Consider the following 11,582-nt stretch of genomic DNA (forward strand, 5'->3'; position numbering starts at 1 on the left):
GTACACTACCTTTTCTACATTATAACATTTATTTAAAATGTGAAAACTATTATCTTAAATAGTCTCAAACATTTATTTATAAATTACACGAGGTTTTGTTTACAGTGTGGAACATTTAAAAAATGACACGAACATATCTTTGAAATGCTTGAATATTGATTTAAATGTCATAATATTTTTTTTGAATGTTACCAACATTTCTTACAAATTTTTATGTAATTTTTTTATGTTTTATACTATTTTTCAAAATTAAATGGAAATATTTTTGTAATACATTTTATGGGTATTTTTGAAATACATGAAAATAAAATAAAATATCATGATACAAACCAAGCAAACATACCAGACTGAGCCCGCGCACTACGACCTTGTCTTAAAGGCGATGTGAACCTCTCTCTTGCTTATAGTGCCAGGGCTATTTCTCGCATTCTGCTAATGGTACCTCGGTCTCGCCTATACGCGCGAGGCAGTGGGCTGGCCCAGCACTGTGGTGCACTGGCTCGAGTTATTTTCTTTTTTTATCTCTGTTTTTTTTTCTTATCGGGTTTTCTGCTTTTCCACGTTTTTTCATTGATTTTTCTGTGTTCTTTCATTTTTCACCAGTTATGTTAGGGTTTGCCCCTTTTTCACACATGTCTATTTTTAATATACATTTTTATTATATATGCAGAACATTTATTTGATACAAGTTGATTTTTTTTACAAATATATGATATACATATATTTTTCAATACTTCCTATGAAAATTTTCTTGAATACATGGTAAACATTTTTCAAATAGATGGTGAACATTTTTTTAGTGGCATGAAATATTTTTGTAACCAATGCAAACATTTTTTACATTGTATAATTATATTGTTAATGGTAACCAACATTTTCTAAAGCACGTGAATATTTATTTTAAGTTTCACATACATTTTATTAAATGGTACTAGTCATTTTCTATACTATGCGGTTTTTTTTGGAACTGGCACGTATATTATTTTGAATGATATGATCTTTTTTTGAATTATGAAGACATATTTCGCGATTTTATAATATTTTTACAAATGTACATGACATTTTTTCGAGGTGGGTGGCCATTTTTTTAATATGCCAAACATTTTTCTCAAATTCTATCAACTTCTTTTAAAAGTGGCGTGAACATTTCTTTTACACGGCATGAACATTATTTAAAAAGCAATCAACATGTTTTAATATTTAAATAAGATATGTATCCATTTTCAGAAATATAAAAATGTATTCATAACTGTATTTGTCCATGAAGAAACCGGAATTAATGCAAGAACAAATACGTAAAGATTTGACCATGCCTTGTATGAAGCCTGGACACAAAGAACGAACACACATGCCTGTGTCCTGGTCCCTGGACATGATCAGCACAAGATAAGTAAATTTTCAAACTAAATGACACCTCCTGTATCGGAAGAGTATCTTGTCACAAAGGCCAAACAATGGTATTTCTTGCAGTTTTGCTAAAGCACATCTAGATGTGCCATAAATATTGCACATCTAAGTCCTATGTCATTGATCTTACATTGAGATTCATGTGAATATTTTTTTTTTCTAACTTTTTTCTTTCTACTTGATTCACTCATTTAGATGTGCAATAATTAGGCCATATCTAGATGTGCCCCAGACACACCCTATTTCTTGATACAACAATAAAGAAGACTTTCCAAACCAATGGAGGAGTTGTATCTACGTATACGATACTGCATGCAATGCAAACCAATGGAGAAGTTGTATCTACGTATACGATACTGCATGCAATGCACCGGGACTCCTCTGACTCATCAGAAGGATAAAGGAACGATGGATGTCCCGCCGCCGTCACTCTAGCAGCCGTGAGAACGAAGCTTCTACCTATACTAGGCTTATTACAAATCCTTTTCTTCAAGTTGGTACTTATTCTGTAAAGAAATATAAGAGCGTTTAGATCACAGTGATTACGAGTACGTACTCCCTTCGTCTGGAAATACTTGTCATCAAAATGGATAAAAAGAGATGTATCTAAATGTATTTTAGTTCTATATACATCTTTTTTTGTCCATTTTGGTGACAAGTATTTTCGGACGGAGGGTGCCAGCTGCAACAATACTTCGAGCCGCACGCCTGCAACTGATTTCTTTTCTGTTAATTTAATTTGTCCTTGGTCCATGCATATGCATATGGACCTTGAAGCTTGAACGTTTCTTTCCTTCCCCGGCAACCTTGAATAGATATCAATACCCCGTTGATCAGCTAGCCGCTCGTGTTCTGAGGTCGCTCTCTTTTATACCGTGTCAATCATAAGCCTCTCTCATGTCATGCACATGCATGTCTAGTTAGCACGAGTGGCTGCGCCAAGTTGCTTTACGTACCAGGTTTTGTTCTTATAATTGTACTAATGTATCATGGTTCAAGAAGTCAATGTTCATCTGTTTTTTATGGACACGGTCAGTGTTGCCGCAATACGAGATCCCAGTTTCTCTAGCTAGGATCATGAGGGCGGGGAAGCTAGCTGGTGAGAGTGATGTTGGTGCGCGTGTGTGAGTTTGTTTCAAGTAAGGTGTATCTTAATGCGTTGTCATATGGAGTATGAACAACATCACCCGCAAAAAAAAAGAGTATGAACAACATCTGGACGCACGAATCTCCAACACATTGAACGGTTGACCAATGCACACTTTTTAATACACGTACGTGGTAGAAAAATCACCCTCTTTGCTGCAGTGTGGCTCCCATTCATTTCGGTGCAAGCACACAAGTATTGTCTGTTTGCTTGCATAAGTTGCATGCCTGCTTCATCTGTTTCAAAAACCCACGTGGAATCAACCAGTCTGAGGAGATCACTAGGAAATTCACGCAAGTATGTACAAGCCGATGATTAGCTAGTTCTCTTTCCTCACTTTCCCGGAAGAAGTCTTAGTAACAATAAAATTAACGTGCTGCTTAATTAACTATTCATGTCATACTAGTTGGTAATAATTCAATTGCAACTTACACAAACTTTTAAACACAACTAGCTAGAGAGTAGAGAGTTGAAATTCAGGTACATGCATGCATGTATACCTAGCTAGCTAGAACTTTGATTAATTTGCCTATAGCAGCGTACGTGAACAATCCTATCTAGGACACGTGTGCGTCCTAATCGAGCACAATACATACGTACAATCACATCTTCTTCTTCTCCATTGTCCATGGCGAACCAGATAATTCCACCGATCAACAACGATGATAGCAGGATAGCAGCTACCGGCACGGCAGTGCCAATGCCTACCACAAACAAGGTCATGTCGAGCGTTGCGAACCTTGCCCAGCTTCTGCCAACGGGCACGGTGCTGACGTACCAGGCATTGTCCCCATCCTTCTGTTGACACCAGATTTTGGCATGGTAGAAAACATAATTAAGAAAGCCTTAAATGAACAAGTGCTCAAAGTGAGAAAGTTTCGTACCGTCAAAAGGAGAAACTTTCATATTTGGCCCATAGTCATCCGGTCTCATCTCTAAGGCCGAAGTTATGTTTGAAGTACTCAAATTTTATATTGAGAACACTATTCGGCCTATTACGCCCCCAAAATGGCCTCATATGAGAAACGTTCCTACACGGATTGTCTTTGTCTCGTTGAAACAGACGATTTTCATATAAAAAACGTCTTAATCCGAGGTCGTATGCAAAAGTTACAGTCAGTACAAGACGTTGCTGCACTGAATGGCCGGACACTCCGGAGACAACCATCCGGTTTTGATTTTCTCTGTGGATGGCCGGACACTCCGGGTTTGTTCGTACGGGTTTTGAATTTCGTTGCTGCAGACTTCGGAAAACAGCCGAAAACTCTCTCAAGATGGCCTCAGATCAAAAAACGTTCAACATAAAAGTTGTTCGTCTCGTCAAAACGGTCAAGGTTGCTTTTGGGCTCATTTCCATCCGAGGTCGTTTACTACCCCAAACATGGCCTGCAAGGTGCAGCCAGATTTTACCGAACAATTTTAGAAAGTTCGGACCAAACAAATCCGAATTGGACTAGGGTTTTGGACGTGAATTGAAGCCTTTTCCTTGCACGGGAAGTCCAGCCGCCTCTTATATACTTAAGAGGTGATGGCCGATTGAACAACACACAATCGATCAAATCATCTACCACTTTTTACCTTTACCTTTATCTCTCTCCCTTGTTCTTCTTCTTCTCGTTCTTCGTTCGTTCTTCGTTTGCAGGGCGGCGAACCTCGAGGCCCTAGGGGCGATCAGGTCGACCTAGGGCAGCCCATAGCCGCCGCGCGCCCTGACGGGGTCCCTCCCGGGCGTGTGGGGTTTCGGGTTTACAAAAGCACCCGCCGGATTGTCTTGCGTACTGCGCTTCCGGTGGGTCTCCTTCGACGTGAGCTGCGGTGCATCACCCTCGGTGTTGGAGGTACACGGTGACGTGTTCGTGTGCGAACACCTTCACCAACCTGGCAAGTGTCAGACCTCCAACCAAGAGAAAAGTCATTCTGCCATGCACGGGAGGTCCACTGCATGCATTCATCGTTGGATTATACTGGAGATCCGAGTGCATGCAAACTATACTTCGCGTATACGTATAGAGTATGCCATTTGCATTAATATAGCATTGTATCATGTCAGTCCACTTAATGTCATGCATGCGTTTCTCTCTCTGTGTGCTCACAAACTGTGACACATGCATGGATGATGACAACATCTCCTCTCTTCCTCTCAAAATCCATCATTTTTAGTTTCCTTTACAAAACCTAATATCTTTGAAACCAAAATTCCTTTTTTGGAAGTTTTTATATATTTGAACTCATCGCATCAAGACCTTTAGAACAAGATCAACCTTGGATATATTCTAAACATGCTATAATTTTAACCTTCAGAAATTTTTAATGATTAAATAAGTTATTGAAATGATTTTTAATGAGTGAAATACAAATAAAATTGAGTGAAATTATTTTATTGAAATTAGTGAAATCATTTTTCTGAATTAAGAAAAATTAGTTTGTTCCAACTGGGTAAAAGCATTGTTTGGAATGTGTAAAGTCAACATTTTGAGATAAGTGATTATTTTAAATGACTGGAATATGCTTTTTAAAATGAGTCAAATCAGTTTTTAAAAATGAGTGAAATATGCTGATGACATTGAAACTCAATTAAAACTTATTCAATATTAACTTTGTTTTAAAGAGCATGTCATTAGGAATTCAAATATTTTAAAATATTTAAATATGGAATTAATATTGAAAATATATTGACGAATTAATATCTCACAAGAAAATAAAATGCTAGATTTTGTATAGATAGACGGGTTCCACACAGGGATGACATTTAATTTGCATTACTGGACCCGTGTATCACTTAATGTTGATGCATAGCTCTAGACGTATGAATAGGGTATTCTACAAAGAGTGCCAACTAGACCATGCACGGGACCTTCCGTGCATGGTAGAAAATCTAGTCTCCTCCAACCAGTGGCTTACTACGGCACTGGTTGCTGTCCTGGCCTATGCTTGCATCTTCTTCTCCTTCACAGACAGCGTCATTGGCCACCATGATGGAAAGCTCTACTATGGTGTCGCCACCCCGGACGGCTTCAACGTGTTCAACTTCTCCGACGAGGACGAGAAGCGGGAGTGGGCCGGTCTTGATGAGTTCCGGAGGCTCTGGCTTCGTTTGCTGGACTTCGTGCACGCCTTCTTCACGGCTGTGGTTTTTCTCATGGTGGCGTTCAGTGATGTGGGACTGCAGAACTGCTTCTTTCCGGACGCCGGCAGGAACACCCGGGAGCTGCTGAAGAACTTGCCGCTTGGAATGGCTTTTTTGTCTAGCTCTATGTTCATCATCTTCCCCACCAAAAGGAAGGGCATTGGATTCAATGACCCAACTCAACAGAAGGTCGTCCATTCCTTGAATAAAGTTTGATTCTTAGAATTTGATAAACAAAGGAGACCAGCCAAAATATATGTAGTTGCCACCCATATTGATTTTGTGTTAAACAAATTTCATGTTGCATGTAATATGATGGGGTGGATGTTATTATCGTCTGTTTCTGTGCGGGTAGGGTTTAGTAGTTATATTGTAATCAGATTTTTACTGTAATGTGTATGCTGATTGCGTACGTACACGTTGTGTTTCCTAGTACTGCATAAATTCACTCTTTTTCCCCATACCATGTTTGCTATAACCAGACAATGTAGTTCCGTTATGTCAACGTAATGAAAATGGGAGTAACCCAGTCCAAAAAATGAATTGATTGAACACAATGGTATTTGTAACAGAAGTTGTTTAACTGTACATCGCCGGAGAAACGACATGAATTTTTTCATGTATATATATTGTATGTTATAGTTTTCATTTAAACAAAGAGTTTTTCTGCCATCAAAATCAACTGTACAAGTATGTAAGCATCCCAGCCTCCTAAGGATTATCCCAACCCTCCATTCCCTTTGTTTGCTTTAAGATCGACATCATTATGTCACAAAAATGATAATGAACTAAATCCAGTTTGTCCAAGTGGTCTCTCCCATTTTGGGACACAACACTTTTTTCGTACCCCATCTGTATAAAATTAGTTAGTACATAAAATTTGGACAACTACTCAAATTAATTGGGATAAACACCTAAATTTAGGATAACTACACACAAAATAATAATTTTATGTGCAAATGCATGTTGCGCAGGTGTAAAACAAAATTTGAATATGTGTTAAATGTCACCGTTTCTAGTACATACGTAAGAACCAACCACCAACCTGTGATTGGATGGTCAGCGTGGCAGTTGTACTTCAAACCCACCAAGATCATAGATGAAATTTGACGCTTTCGTATCTCATTGATGCAGAGGAGTATTCTTTCAATGGGGAGGTGACATTCCGTCTAGCGAGGCGCTATCTTGTGGTGACCTTTTCAATGTTGAAGCTTCGTGACTCCAATCTCCAGCAAGTGTTGTGTGAGTTCGTGCATGTGGTGGTGTGATGTGAGCATGTCTATATTGTACTCGGTGTTTCTAGAAAAATTATATCCTTTTGGCTTGCAAGTTCTAAGGTTTCAGAATTTTCCACGGGACCAGTGCTCCCTCACTTCCAAAATGCGTGGCCTCTTTTTTTTGTTGAGATAAGCCTCTTTCGTTCGGTAGAGCAATGACAACTTCATTAGTATATATTTTATATATGTGCGATGTAATTTGGAACGAGTAGATCATTTGGAGGACATTAGCGTGAGTAAGAAATGGTGTACCTACGTGCCGATGACTAGCCACTAGTTCTCCTTCCTCACCTTCCTAGAAGAAGACTTACATAGTGTATATCACCAATTAAATTCACGTGCTGGTTGCAAACTACACGTCATACGAGTTGGTTATAAGTTAATTTCAACTTACACACTGATTAACCATTAATCAAAACTAGCTACAGAGTTGAAGTCCAGGTACATGCAGCCCTTCAGAAATGCAACGCGCCAACCTAGTTTAGACTTTGGAATCATTCGCGTAGGATGTATGTGCCTATATAAAGAGCTACAACTAGATCAGTCTGCAGTATTCCAACTTTCCAAACTGGGACACAGATCAAGCACAGTACACGTACAATGGCATCTACTTCTTCACCGTCGTCCACGGCGATCCAGATACATCTACCGACCAACGAGAGCGACGGTGAAATAACAGCCAATGGCACGTCACCGCCAATGCCTGCCACTGGGCCTGCACCGGCCGTCGTCATGTCCAGCGTCGCGAACCTGGCTCAGCTCCTGCCGACTGGTACGGTGTTGGCATACCAGGCGTTGTCCCCGTCCTTCACCACGGCAAGTGCGAGACCTCCAACCAGTTGCTCACAAGGGTGCTGGTGGCCATTCTCGCCCTATTGGGCCTCTTCTTCTCCTTCACCGACAGCGTCATCGGTCGCCGCGATGGAAAGCTATACTACGGCTTCGCCACACTACACTGCTTCAACGTGTTCAACTTCTCCAGCGAGGAAGAAAGGCAGGAGTGGAACAATCTCGACCAGTTTCGGAGACTCCGCCTCAGGCCGCTGGACTTCGTGCACGCCTTCTTCGCGGCGGTGGTTTTCCTCGTGGTGGCGTTTAGCGACGTGGGGCTGCAGAACTGCTTCTTCCCGGGCGCCGGCAGGAACACCGAGGAGCTGCTCAAGAATTTACCGACGGGGATGGCGATTCTATCCGGTTTTTTGTGACAATGCTCCTCGCCAGAAGGTCGTCCATCCCTCAAATTAATTAAGTTTGATTCCCATAATTTGAAGTTGCCAGGCATGTTGATAAATCTTTCAGGAGTGATTGAAAAAAACATGAATCCTTCAGGAGATTACTCAACTGGATTTGACGACACCGCTCCTCGCAGGAGTAGAAGTAGCTTGATTGTATCATATCAGAGAAAGTCTTGAAGTTTTTGAAGTTTATATGTTCGGTGTCTGCCATGCTTGTTTTGCAAACAAAGAAATAAAAGTGTACAATTATGTAGGTACCCTGCAGGCTTATCAGAGCTCTCCATTCCCATTGTTTGCTATAAGATCGATGTTTCTATTTTATACCAAAATCGTTAACTAAATCCAGTTTGCATCAATGGGTCTCTCCTACTTGGCGACACATACCTTACACTTCTCTCTTATCTTGTTCTCCAATTCATTTTACAATGAATAACATACTTGTATGAAACAAATTAGTCGGTAAGTTTAGGATAAACATCTAAATCAATTGGATCCTCCAGTCCAAAAATAAATCAATTGGATCCAAGACATTTCACAAAAATAATAATTACAAGTACAAATCTAAAACGTGTGTTGTAGGAAACGTTTCGAACACCGCGGGGGAGGCTGCATATATACATTTATTTAGAAACATTAATATTGAGCGATAATCCAGCCATCTTAAAGCACTAGCAATTCCGGACATTGGATTTACTGTTTTGGGCACTCCTAGCCAGTAGAAGCCCCTACCAGTGCGTGCTTGGGCCATGGGTCATCATTTGCTGCAGAATTGGCTACAAACTAGTCTGCGGTAGGGGCGCTATTCCCATAGCAAAATAAGAACCCTCTGGCTAATTCGGATCCGCAGGTAGGTAGAAGACCTTCTAGTATGTTAATAAGGGCCTCAACGACAGAGAACCAACGTGTGGCTGGATCGTTAGGAGGGTAGTGGTTTTCCTAACCCACCAAGGATCAAATGACAGGTTTGATGCTTTGGGGGTTAAAAATTCAACGAAATTTCAATGAAATTTCCGAAACTTCGCATATTTCAGTGGTGTCCGAAAAATAATTAACCCCGAAATTTCGAGGAATTTTTAAACTGATTTCAGAACAAATTTAAATCATGTATGAATTTATTAAAGTTAAGTAAATTTTGAAATCTAAATTTCCGAAATAATTTCTGAAACATATTTCAGTTTTTTTTAGAAAAGGAGGAGGACCCCCGGCCTCTGCATCTGGGCGTTGCATGCGGCCACTTTATTAATTATTCTCACAAGACCTTATAAAGTCATACAACAGTAAGACTAAAGCCACCGTGTGATCAACAACTGTAGCTACTCATATCCAATTGATGAAGGGGCGCTGATAGCCTGGGCCTAATACCAAACAGACATCGCAGCCAAACCTAAACATCTAAGACCTAAGGTCCCAACCAGGACGCCTGCCGGGTATGGGGCACCTACCAGTCCGGCGCACTCCTCAACCAGGACGTCTGCCGGGTATGAGGCCGCCGCAGCCACCTGCCACCAATCCATCTTTAGAGATGTACTATTGCATCTACCGTGCCAGGCCCCTCTGCCATCGATGCCACCACGACGTAAGACAGCGTCGTCCTCCTGCGCGAGTCCATCCTCGCACATTGAACTCCGAATCTGCACTGCGCCATGCCGTCGAGATCCGTCGTCATTAATGTGTAGGATGAAGCACCACTCCACCAAAGATGCCGTCCGCTGGTCCTGCGAAGCCGAGTGCACCTCCAAGAATGCCGCCCCCAAGGGGGTAACGACACATGCTTTCGGCCGACATCCGATCAGCTGATCTAGGGTTTCCCCCGGAAGTATTGAGTGGAGTTGGGAGTTTCACCTCGATGATGCCTTCATGAAGGAAACGATGACAGGGGCATCGTCATCATCGGCTTCGGCCATGGACCAAAAACCAGGTTTTCACCCGGATCCGTCCCAAGAAATCCACCCGACAACCTGTGCACCGTCTCGATCGCCTTCAAAGCCCCAGATCTAGCCGCCTAGATCCAGGACCAACCGCAACAACAGTGCCATCGTAGGAGCCCTGGCGCACCGGCCACTGCCTGAGTGTGCCACCACTGAAGCCTAGGAGGAGGGCTCCCACCCCGCCTCGCCAAGCCGCCGAGATGGATCCCGCGCGCTCGTCACCGTCTCTGATCCGAACCAATCCATAGTAGATTGCCGTCACAGATCCGCCTTGGATAGGGACTGCACAACACCATGCCGCCGCGGGAGGCCCTAGCTTCTCCAGCCGCCACCCTCCAGGGCCGCCGCCCCGGGATCCAGATAGAACATCGCCGCTGCCGAAACATATTTCAGTGAGGTCCGAAATTATTTTGTTTCCAAAATTAAAAACCTTTGTCTTAAAGGCGATTTTTTTTCGTGTGGGAGGCGACATTTTCATTGATAGTGAGGCGCCTACGATGACTTTGTGTCCTTCCGCCAAAGATATATGGGTTGATTGCACCGATCGAACACTCTCTTGCTCGAACGGAAAGAAGTGGATACAATTACATAGGGGCCAAATCACATGACTACTACACTCTCCATCCCATTACATCCAATATGGCACGAACGTTCTTGTGTGCATTGGGCCATGAGTCCATCAATTTCATGCTCCGGCGACCTTGAATAGAAGTACTAAATTCTCTCCCCCAAAGAAAGTAGTAGTAGAAGATATCAATTTCTTTCATTCGGCAAGAGTGGTGAGCTATATCAAAACAAGAAGATAGCAGTCTCTAGCACTTAACTTCTCTCATGGTATGCGCGCAACGGAATCAGTTGAAAACAGCGCCGGTTGCTTTATAAATCAGACAAGAGTTTTTAGTTATTAATATATATTTTATTAGAAGTAATATCTTCAGATTTGTCGTTAAAAGAAGTTACTGACTGTATAATTTTTTTTGACACATTATACATGTTTTATTAGTCAAATTAAAGACCTAAACATCCGTGCCCAACTTATAAACCCAACCCGAGGGAGTACGAAACAAGTCACACAGTCCGGCCATGCGGCTAGCTTGGGGCGTCCGTCCGCACCATGCGTCACAACTTTCTTACATAGTCTAGGGTGATATGAAAAATGAAAAAATGAAAAATTATTTTATTTTGCGAGGAAAAAACTGAGAAGTTTAACAAAAGGAGAGACTTGATTTCTTCAAATAATTTTTGTTTGCAGATTCTTTTTCTTCAAATATAATTCCACCATTAGATCATGCAATATCAAAACTCGTTGCCGGAATATATATGACTTCAGTACATGCAAGGCTGCGCCAAATTGCCCCATGGCCATGCCTTGAAAGTCGAACAAGCTTCTTTTAGAATTTTATAAAAATGTCGAACGGGCTAACTAGAAAGCGGCAGCATGCATATTTAGCCTACCATGGG

General features: G+C 41.6%; 1 pseudogene; it reads left to right on the top strand.

The window, feature by feature from the left end:
• Window positions 1–3,182: 3,182 nt before the first annotated feature.
• On the top strand, window positions 3,183–5,897 carry LOC119316130 (annotated as a pseudogene).
• Window positions 5,898–11,582: the final 5,685 nt, after the last annotated feature.

The sequence above is a fragment of the Triticum dicoccoides genome, chromosome 6A (assembly GCF_002162155.2).
Source record: "Triticum dicoccoides isolate Atlit2015 ecotype Zavitan chromosome 6A, WEW_v2.0, whole genome shotgun sequence".
Lineage (NCBI taxonomy): Eukaryota > Viridiplantae > Streptophyta > Magnoliopsida > Poales > Poaceae > Triticum > Triticum dicoccoides.